The sequence below is a fragment of the Pinus tabuliformis genome, chromosome 7 (genome assembly GCF_031772625.1).
Source record: "Pinus tabuliformis cultivar Carrire ecotype Pingquan chromosome 7, CPIR1, whole genome shotgun sequence".
NCBI classification, from domain to species: Eukaryota; Viridiplantae; Streptophyta; class Pinopsida; order Pinales; family Pinaceae; genus Pinus; species Pinus tabuliformis.
The window spans coordinates 2,072,063,886-2,072,076,144 of NC_142293.1; the positions used below are offsets into that span (position 1 = coordinate 2,072,063,886).

Sequence of the window (12,259 nt, forward strand, 5' to 3'; positions counted from 1 at the left end):
TTATAGTAGCGAACCTCTTCTCCAATGTTCCAGGAAAATGGATGCACCCAACCAACAAGGAGGATGAATCAATCTATTTTCAGATGTTTGAGATCAAATTTACCTTCTATCTTGATCATGGATCAATCTCATTGTGATATTATCTTCCCTAAAATATCTACTTGGCCATGCTTGTATTTTGGTTACCAAAATAGAGAAACTATTTACCAATTTGTTGATCCAACTCTACAATTTTTCTCTTATATGTATACCTAAGTTGTGATGTAATCAGATTAGAGAGAGAGAGGGAGAGGGAGGCAGAGGTTAGAGAGTTAGGGAAGATAATTGGATGAGGAATTGCTGATAAAATGTATTGTATACTATAGAAGATTTCTTTTGCAAAAAAATAATGTCAAATTTGTTCTTGTATGTGGTGTGGATCATTTCCTAGCATTGTAAACTCTTTCTCCATAGTGAAAACTAGGATTGGCAGGGCCCCCATTCCATGGTGTGCATTGTGTTCATTTATTTCTAAATAGCTAGTTCAACTGTAGATTTGATTTCCTTGTCTATATTTCAGTTAGAGTCTATGCTTTTTATTTGTAATATTTTGATTACATGTTGAGTTATTCGTAGGATTTAGTCTACTAAAGATTCAAGGATTAAAGAAGTTTGATAATGTAATACCCCTTCTAGGAAAATGACCCAAATTACCATTGTGTTTTCTGAGTTTAGGGAATTTTTTCTGTGAAGGATTTTGTCAAATAGCTCTATGGAAATCTATCGTAGGTGTATTTCCTTCTTTGTTGCAGTGAGATAAACACATATGACCATAAAATTTTCTTCCAAAACACTTCAAAACAATATATTGATGTATTTATTGAACCCAACAAGAAATATAAATATGAGGCAAGATAGGACAGCCATAACATATTCATTTCTTCACATAATATAACTTAAAAATTACATATTATAACAAAGCTTTAACAATGAATAAGTAAAGGAAACCTAGGATATTTTCTCCATAATGATATTAGACTTGACAATCAGAAAGAGTAAAGTGTAAGCATTGTTATGCACACTACATTCATCCCACTTGATGGTGTAAATTGTAGTAAGAAACCCACAACCTCTTCACCGTTGAAACAATTCCCATGCGCTGACAAATATTAATATGGTTGTCTTCAGGATTAAATTCTAGAAATGTAATGTCTCCTTCAGGGCAGATCATCTCTCCTTTACTATGAGATTCAGTCCACTAAATGACAAAAGTTAAAGCCAATAAATATGAATGCGAACTTCTAAAAATTCACAATTGCATGCTCCTTCAATACTTCATATCTAAGAAGTAAATTTTGGAATATATATATTAGTCCCGAGGACAATGAGTTTCAACCCTTTAAGTGCAAAGAATTTTCCCATTTGTCCTTGATGAAAAGCTTTCTAAATGGCTTTCTTAAACCACACGACCTTGGGGATTAAGTGTTGGTGTTATATGCAGCACAGACTTCCTTTTTGGAGACTACAGTATTAGTTAGGTCCCTTTAATGAATGTGATGATTGCACACTTAGACACTACGTTTTCTTGGCACAAATAAATATAGAGATGCAACCTGATCCTTTCTTCTTAATTTGAACAACTCAGCCCAATTTTTTTATAGAAGTCAGTCACCATCTTTGGAAATTTGAAATTCTAGAAATAATTCAAATATTAGTGAAACACTCAACCCTCCTTGCGAATGAATTCAAGCTAGAGATTCTAGAAACCATGGCCATGGTTAGAACATATGACATCACGTTTGCAAAAAAATCTATTGTTGAGGATGAAAATAAAAATGAGAAAGAGGCACAATCCAATGACAAAATGCATCAGGGAAAAATCCAATTGCACAATACTGTGAGAAAGAGGTCCTGAGGTGAGTATATATTGCTGGTGGAAAATTTACAAAAAACACAAATTAACGAAGTAACTATCATACCCTCCATGAAATCTTTAGACGCAAAAGAATTTACACTTTGAGCATCTCAATTGACCTGATCAGTATTGAATTGGAAACATACCTAACCATTATTACACTATTTACATCAAAAAATATAATCAGTGAGAGTATGGCCTCTATGCCTCATTTCAACAACTGCCTTGAAGGATGTAGTCCCTCATTAAGAACATCATAAAACCATACATTACTATGATTAGAAAACTAATTTTTGTTCATTAAACACTACAAATAGAATCAAATTCAACTTCTCCTGTCTTTGAAGATTAAATTTAGCTAATATTGAATTTCCGAGACAGTAAAATCTATGGCTAGTGTAAGGATTCACAAAGTTCGACTTGTTTCCTTGCAAAATTTTCATGTTGCATCTTTACATAACTTCACAACATTTGACTTAATAGAAAAATTAAAACTACATAGGGTGCCTAACTATATTAACAAAACAATAACTTCATTCCTAATCTTTTCATGCGACATGCCCATGAAAATCTGTTCATAGTTTAGAATATGCCACTATTCAAGAAGCTATATTAGTAACATTTTTGTTCCTCCTTTATCGTTTCCAATAAATAAAGAAATAACATCAATTTTCAGATACAAGGGATAATTTTTCAAATCTTTCCACCTAACAATAAGATTGTTGCAACTAAAAAGAATTTAGAGCATACCTTTACTTATTTCAACCTTTCCTATCTACCTAGTTCCATGCTTTGTTGCAAACTTAAATTTCATATGGAGCTTTGCTGTAATTGATGAGAACTGACCACTAATTTTCTTTAAATTAAAGCTTAAGAAATAGTTTTTTGGGTGTGTGTTATATTATTTCCATGACTAGCCCCATGTGCGGGGGGCTGATAGCCCCCATTTACGGGGTCCGGGGAGCACCCTGAGATTTTTTTTGGACCCTATATTAGGTGGTCAGACCTACCTATGATTTTGTGCATGGTTTTCGCACATGATTTTGGGCATGATGGTTTTTTTCCCATGGTATTTTGTAGATCCAGTCAAGGGAACTACGATTATGTTCTAATCCAGGGTTAATGGAATCTTCGACATGTATATATATATGTATTGTAACATTGAAAGGAATATAATGAAAAATCAATTTAGAAGTCCTAGTTTTGGGATCCAGAAGAAAATCTTGGTGTACATCTATTTTATGTTTTATGCTCTTGCCATTGTTTATTTTCTTGTTTTTAAAATTCGTATGCAACTAATTTTTGTACGAGGTTAAAACCTATATAGTTGAAGGTTAATATTAAAAGCAAGAAAGACAAGAAACCGTGTACAATAGAAACTATATAGAGTTTATATGGAAACACATGTTTTTTACATAAGTACATATAATGACACTTCATAAAACAACTCTTGGTTGTTGTCCTAGTCTCCTGTTCATGAAGTCCACATGCAATCACTTTTCATAATATAATTCTTGACATGTCTAATCTCATGAGTTTTCAAAGAGGAAACTCATCCTTGAGTTTCATATCAGTTCAAGGACATCTAAAAAACAAAACTCTCTGATAAAAGAGTTGAAAAATGAGGATATTTACTTTACAACTATATGATACGTTATTCGCTTGTTGGAAATTTTAGGCATCAATAAAATGAATATCAAATGTATTGGGATCATTTTCCACACGTTCAATGTTGCATACTCTTCCAAACACTCCTTTAGTTGAGCTTCAATGTAAGCCTGCATGCAAGAGACCCAATTAGATGCATTTAAACAAACATTGATAGGGAAATTTGAACCATGATATTTATCATGCTCTATACAGTCTGTGGAGAGTACCTTTCGAGAAATCCAGTTCAGGGCATTATCATAGTGGACATCCATAGTATTCATCCTCAAAGCTTCATCCCTTATGGTTGAATAGATCTCAGATATGGCATCCATACCAGTTTTCTTTCTTTTGTTAGCATCTAAGGAGAACTTTGACGTTTGCATAAGCTTGAGGGCCTCATCTACATCACTTTGAGCCACTATTTCTAAGAATCTAAGTCGACTTAGGTCCTATGAAAAATAAATCCAAACAAAAGAAACAAACATAAGATTTTGTCAATAAACGAGTTTCTGAGATTAAAAGGCCAAATTTGGATTAATGTTGTTGCTTAGTCACAACTCCACTCTAGTGTTGAAAAGATGAGAACTTGAAAAGTCACTTCTCGGAGAACTCACACTTAACACTAGGTAATTGCACAAAGGAACAAATAAATACAGTCTGTGGAGAGTACCTTTCGAGAAATCCAGTTCAGGGCATTAGCATAGCAGAAATCAATAGTATTCATCCTCGAAGCTTCATCCCTTATGATTGAATAGATGTCAGATATGGCATCCATACCAGTTTTCTTTATTTTGTCAGCATATAAGGAGAACTTTGACATTTGCATAAGCCTGAGGGCTTCATCTACATCACTTTGAGCCACTGTTTCTTAGAATCTAAGTTGACTTAGGGCCTGTGAACAATAAATGAACAATAAATCCAAACAAAAGAAACAAACATAATATTTTGTCAATAAACGAGTTTCTGAGATTAAAAGGCAAAATTTGGATTAATGTTGTTTCTTAGTCACAACTCCACTCTAGTGTTGAAAAGATGAGAACTTGAAAAGTCACTTCTCCTAGAACTCGCACGTAACACTAGGTAATTGCACAAAGGAACAAATAAATTACCATTGAGATGTGAAAAATGCTTAGAAGTGTTCTCACAATGGTGTAAGAATGTGGTGCATCACTTTGTGCTTCTTCTTGTCTCATGGAAGAATAAGCAATGACATTATATTCACCAAGGTCATTAGGAACAGAAGGTGATACCCTTCTTGCCCCTACTATATAGGCCCTAGAAAATATTAACCATCATAAGATTAAAAAATACTCAACATTAGAGAAAAACCATTCAAGCATCCATATTTAAAGAAGAGGTGACAACAAATCACCCAAGGATGGAAGAATTGAGAGGAGTAAAGCCTAAATATGGTGGCTCACACTTTTGATGCATGTATAACACATGTCTTTCCATTTCCAGATCACTATCCATATCGACTTTATCAAGTATCATCCACAACAAGTCAAAACAAGAAAGAGATTCTTTGTTAAAATAATGAAAAATTATCTCAAAATAATAAGCTTTACTCAACACAGATTCTTCCTTAAGGTCATGAAAATTATCACAAAAAGATTCAACTGTACTTCATAGAGGTTCTCCCTTAAATACATAAATTTTTATCTCAAACTAATGAGATGTACTAAACAAATATTTTTTCTTAAATTCACGAAATTTTAGCTTAAAATAATCAGTTGACTCAACAAAAATTCTTCACTTAATTCATGAAAAATTCTCTCAAAATAATCAGTTATACTCAACAGGGCTCGTTCCCTAAATTCATGAATATTAACTCAACATAATATGTACTACAAATATTCCTTCTTAAAATTTGAATTAGCAGAACCTACAAGCAAAACATAAAATTTTCGAGACTTTCTAGAAAATTCTTCTAATTTCTCAAATCCTTGTATAAGTTCCCTTGGTTCCTCCACTGCTAGTAAAAATCCTCCATTACTTACAGAAAATTCCTTTCATTTCTCCGCTCCACCAAAAATCATTTAATTTTTCCATTTCATGTAAGAATCCCTGAGAAAAATTGCAAAATGTAGAAGCACATGGGAAAAATTAAAGAAAATTCCCACAATTTAGCAAAGAAAAATTGAAGTACCTGTGTTCAAGAGAGCTTGGCGCTTAGTATCGGTCATGCAAGAGGGCCATGACTCAGCATCCATAATAATTACAGAGGAATTTCAAGCAATAATGACTTCTGCTAATATAAATCCCCTGTATTTCTGGGCACTTTGAAAATGAATGGCCAAGTTTGATATTCTCTGCAGGTGTTCTTCATAGATCATATTGACCCCTATGATAATGAACAACATAGTATAAAACAAAACTCAAAATTAAAGTTCCATCACAGAAGTAGGATACAATGTACACTAAAATACCAGAAAGCAAACATGAGCCATACTCTCCTTTCAAGTGAAGAGTATATAAGGAACTATTAATTAGCTATGGAAATAAAAGCAGGAAAAGAAAGTTGAGAACACTATATATAGTTAAAGCTTAAATAAAAAACTACTAATTGAAAACAAGTAATGTAAAACAAAAATTATCTAAGAGCAAGGAAACAAAATCACGGTAAAAATAGATTAATCCTTTTTGACCAATTCGAGTTCCTAAATAGGATAAAAATTAAGGGCACTAGGATCTTTGTACAAGTCAATATAGGAGTTTAAAGAGGTTTCAAATTTCTCCATCCTCCAATGTATCCTGATGATTTAAAACTCTAAAAATGAAAATGTACCTCATACTTTCGATCAAAGATCAAGAACTGAAGAGCACATAACAACTTTAACAAGGCAAAGTCAGAAGAAAGGACACACAAAAGCTTTAGTTTCAAAAAAATAAGAGATGAATGAATCCACCAATAAGCACAACATTCTAATTACATATCTCTTCTATAAAAAACATTGATAAAACAAAAACCTTTTCTTCTATACATGACACCTTCCATGTGTCCCACTAGGTTGATGCAATTCCATGAGATCTATCTCTAGAATTCATGACATTCACAAACTCATATTCATGGTAGGACCTCATATGAATCTACCTTCAAACTAAATGATAATAGCAGTAGCGGCAACCAGAACAACCGTCCATGCATTTAGAGATGTTGTTATGCCCACCTTTGCAATGTTGACAGTCTGTTGCTCCATCACTTCATGAATAACAATACGGTCTGTCTCGTCCATAACACCTGATTCATCACATACAAGATCCATTATTTTTTTCACTACTCTGAAGGTGCCGAAAGATATATGTTGGTGAAACCTCTAATGCATTCATTCTAAAATAAAACAATTTCCAACTCCAAAGAAACCAACAACTTAAACATTGGAAAGAATAAAGCTCAGAAACATACCAGGGCCCCGCCTTCAAGGACCATTTCGTTGGGTGACCAGATCCCTTTGAACAACAACTATCAGACCAACACCACTGCTTCCTCGACCTGTGGTGTAAACTCCTTGAGGTTCCACACTAATCATGTGTTTCAACAACTGACTCTTTGCAACTCCAGGATCTCCCATCAAACAGACATGCAAATCACCTCTTATTTGCAAGTAAAACATAAATGTGAGCAATAAATATAAATTTCCCTTTGTAGACAAACTCCAAAGACTAGATAAGCGAGAATAACAAGGCATTTTTCTCAGACAGTCACCAATGGGATAATCAAGTTTCTCTATAACAACTCTTCAGTAAAATAATTATACCTTCATTCCATCCTTGTGTTTTCTAGTTGGGGCACCAACAAGAAGCAAAAGCAAGGCTTTTTTTACATCCTCGTGTCCAAATATTTATGGAGCTAAAGAACGCGCAAGCTTGCTGCAGATGTCCCCATCCTTAGAAAGCAATTCTTTTTATTCTTGGTCATCACCTTGTAAAATGTACCTACAGGCGTTTGAAGTTAATGAATAAAATAAAACATGGATCAAATAAAAAATTCACTAAATGGCACATTTTAAAAAACTGCATATGCTAGACATGTGCAACCAAAGAAAAATTTCTAATCTACCTGCATTGGACATGGAACTTTACATATTGAACTTTAAATATCTATATAACGCATAGCTAATGGTATATTAACTTTGAAGGCTGGATTTTGGTGGAAGGATCCATCATATTGGTAAACCCACTTATTAAACAACTACATGCATGATGTGGCCTAAATGTATCGATGACTAATGCCCTGTAGAAGGAATTGCTAAAGTTTCCTTGTGAAGTAACATTAGAGAAATAGATGTTGCTCGGTTTATTCTCCTTTATGGCATAACACACAATGAGTGGGGCCAGCTATCCCATGCTTCATTAAATTATTTGCAGTAGGGACTTAGGAGCTTGTTATGCACTAATAGCCAACTTAAGGAATTTACCTTAGGAAATGATGCATGTGAAAAGGAAGGAGGATAGACGATGGAGATACCCCTACTTAACAGAGTGAGAAGATGCCCCATAGCCCCTATAGTTACTCTTGGATCTGGAGATAGGAGCACATCTAGAAAGTGTTAATCTCACAAAAGAGTGGCCTAGGACTAGACTAAAGTTCTGGTCAACCCATTATCTTGCTTCATTCCATGTAGAAATATCATAGAAGGTAATCAAATAATGTTGAGATATCCAATCGCAAAATTCATGAATCAATTGGATCAAATTGCAAAGGTGGATTGCCCAAAATACTATCAATGGAAAAGCAGATTTGTCTTCTATTTCTAGGTACCCATGTGAGATTCTCAAGGAGAAGGGGTTGAGATGTCTTGAGTACTCTAAACATTTGGGATCCATTTTGAGAATGAAGAGGACCCATTAAAGTATTTATGTTGAATAACTTTCTTCCTGTGACCAATTCCCACAAGAGATTTGGCCCTAATGTTAGATTCATTAAGGATGGGTCTTTGATTCCTAAATCTCCATTCTACTTATAGGGAAAAATAATACCCTACTTAACCAGATGATATTTCTTGGCGGTGTACCTCCTTTCCATAAATACTTGCAGAGGAGCTGAGAGATTTGTTGTTTGACACCCAAAGGAGCTAGAAGGTTAGTAAATTGAAAGATTGGTAAAGATGAGAGGGAAGACTTGAGAATAATCATTCTACCAGCGACGTTCAGCTAGTGGAGACCCCATTGAGATAATTTCAATTTGATATTATCTATAATTCTCTTCCACAAAAAAGACAAGAGAGAAGAAAGCTAGATATGCATATCAATATAGGAGAAATATTTCCAACTGGGTTTGTAAGGAAAGGATAATGCACAGGCAATAAGATTTATTAAAGATTGAGGAACGTTCTTAGATATAAATTTTACATTTTTGCTCATTTATTTTCCTTCCATAAGCTTGGAGGAAAATATCCAGGATAACATTAAACCCGCCAGTAGTGATTTGAGAGACTCCCCCAAATAAAATGGTGTTATCTACGAATTGAGAGCAATTAACTCTTTTTACAACACAAACTAATTTTATCCCAAGAAGAGAGCTAGATCTTTGATGCACTTCCAATTTCCAACTAAGAGATTTAGCCATGATGATGTATAATAGTGGGGAGAGGGGGCTAACCAATAATTATAATAGTAATCCCTAAGTGAAAAGGTGTTCCATCATGAATATAATTCCTTTGTCTACAACTTTAGCTAGAGGAAGGAAATGATCTTGAATGATGGTTCAATTGCGTGCTAACCAGATAGCTCTTGAAAAGAATTTAGGAATAGAAGTTCAAATATGAGGAATGAATTTAACTATATCAAGGTTATTCCTTCTGCACAATTTTAGCAGGATTTTTAATAGGGCATGGTACTTATGACTGTGTTTAATTCTCTAACAAGATCTTAGAGCACCTAGGCAACATAAATTGCAGTGATCATTTCTATTTCATGTAAAACATTACAGATCAATTTTGAACCATTTTGTAATTAATATGATTTTTATTTCCCAGGTTCAATAAAAAGATTCTACCATCAGTCATCTCAACAATAAAATCCATAAAAAACTGGACAAGTCATTGAACCAGGGATGTTACACTTTGTTGTCAAAAGGAGAGCCTCAATATGCTTTAAAATGCCCAACTTTGTTGTCACATGCTCCCATTAGAAATGATAAATTTTAAGGCTACTATCAAATTCAAACCCATTTCTGAACTCTTCAATACAAGAAATATCAGAAAGAAATCTTGCAAATATAGAAGTAATGGAAAAACAAAGATATCAACTGTCAAATACAAAATAAAAAAATGCACAAATCTAGAGACTTCATGGCTAATTAGCATACCTTTGGAGGCTTGAATGGATAATCAGGAGGAAAATTAATAGTAACCACAAATACACCCCCTGCATAGACTATTAGGAGGTCCCATAATTGTGGCTTGCCACTGAAACATATCATCAACCACTAGACCTGCAAAGCAATTGAAATATTGTTATACAAAACCCTCAACAATTACAATCCCCTAAATATAAAAACCAGATGCATTTGTTAAAAATGTTGAAAGTGGAATTTCTAAGGTTCTTGGAAAAAGACATAATGGATATCCAACATAAGAACAACTTTGAAAAAATTAGAAATTACTAGGCTTGTGGATGTATCATCAAGAAAAAGTATACAACACCTCATGAGCTGCTATCTTTAAAGAACACCTGTTCATTTCTAGACCATATACACACACACACACACAAATATATTTGTCATTGCTTCCAACAACAAGTTTTGTCCATGTGTTCACTGTTGAAAACTTAATGCAGAAAAGCCCAAATGAGCAATGTTCTTCATACATAGAGAAATCCATCCCTTCATGAATTTCCTACAAAGATTCACCAAGTCAGACATATCCATAAGGTTCTATTACAATATGAATGTATCTATGATGTCAGTGCTTCAAATCACAATTAACTATGCATAAATTTCAGAAATACTAAGCAGAAATATTACAAAAATGTCAATAGTTCACCAATTATAAAATATCAATTTTAAATCATTTGTGATATTTTAAGTTGCTTCTTGAATATCATGACTTGAAGACAAACCTTTTAGCCATTTCAAGCACTTCAAAGTACATGGTACTTGGTGATTGTATACACTTGATAATCTCTTTTAGAGGTAACGACACCTCACAACTTTACTAGTCACATTTATTTTTATTATGATGTTTCAACATCATGAATGCCATTACTTGCAATGTATAATGAAATTGGACAATGTTAGTACAATTACTGCACTCAAATCTATCTATAAAAATGAAGCCTTTAAATTTAATGCACCTAACATTTCCTACTGGGATATGTATTATCATTGCATCTTTTCAGCTAAAATAATACACAAGAAGTACATCACAACCACTATAAATGTTTACTCTAAAATATTTGTTGGAAGGAATCTTCCACCAATATACAAACTACATGTGTGTATGATGAACTCACAAGGTAACGCACGAGAAATATTGACCAAGGGCACAAGAAATCTAGAAAATTTGTTGAATAGTGGTAACAAATGGCAACAACACTAGAATAAGGAAAACAAAATTCCTAAATGAGCATTAATACATAGTCAGATTACGAGAAGAAAGAAACAAAAGGATCGCAATGCTAAAAGATAAGAGGCCCTGTACTTTAATTTAATCTTATTCAACTAAAATATCAAAATTAGGGCCACAAAGAGCCTATAATGAAGCTTAAAAATGACTTCTTGCCTATTTTAGCCGGCGTCCAGCATGAACAAATGCTAGATAATATTTTCCTTTTACATAACGTAGCACACACAATTTCTCTAGCTTATGTAGTTCATATCATTTACTGCAAGAATTCAATCTTTCTAAAAGCTTACCAGCCATCTTGGAGATTCTAGGATAATGGAGAGACCAATAAGCAACAAAACACTGGGAACTAGCTCTACATCACCTCCCAGGAGCTATTGGTTTTAATATTTTGAGAAAAATAAAATAAAAGACAATAAATTTGTAAACCCTTCTTACTAATCACATACATATAACTTCTAGAAGCCTCCATGAAACAAACCCAAATAAATATGCCAACATTATGCCAATAGTAATTGAAAGTTGTTCCATAGAAAAGAGACTTTGGTCAATTACAGTTAAGATTTATAGGGCTTTAGAAGTCACTTACATCCATGCAAATATGGCTCCTTAGAAAACTATGATGAAGCTATATTCCCAAGGTGAAAAACACAAGAATAAGAAACTCACATGATTTACAGTACCAAGAGCTCCCCGCAAGTGCTTCAGAGCTATCTCAAATATATATATTGGTACCTTGATTTACCACAACACATGAATAACATCAGAGGCTTGACAAAATTACTATAGTAGCTACCTTATCAAAGGTTTTGGAGGAGGAAGGGCACGTGAGGGAGTGGGAGACTTGCTATGAAAGATATGGCTCACATTCCAAATCTTGTCAACAATATATCTGCATACAATAATAAAGCATTCTTCTACAAGGAAAACGTGACAACACTAAATTAGAAGTACTTTATGTTCTTTGGTTGTTCCTCATCTTCTTCTCCCATTGACAACCTGCCTCGCTCATCAAAGCATATTTTTTTCTTCTAGCTGTGTTCCTGGGAGAGATCATAGGTATATTCTGTATGAAATTTTGTGAAAAATGGCCACCAAGTGGTCTTCTTTTCCTTTTTGGAGGTGATACGACATGCTATAGGAAATT

At 33.8% G+C, this 12,259-nt stretch overlaps 1 pseudogene; it reads right to left on the reverse strand.

Annotated features, from left to right (window-relative positions):
• Positions 1-3,568: 3,568 nt before the first annotated feature.
• Positions 3,569-10,617, reverse strand: LOC149256826 (DNA replication licensing factor MCM7-like; annotated as a pseudogene).
• Between the last annotated feature and the right edge of the window lie 1,642 nt (positions 10,618-12,259).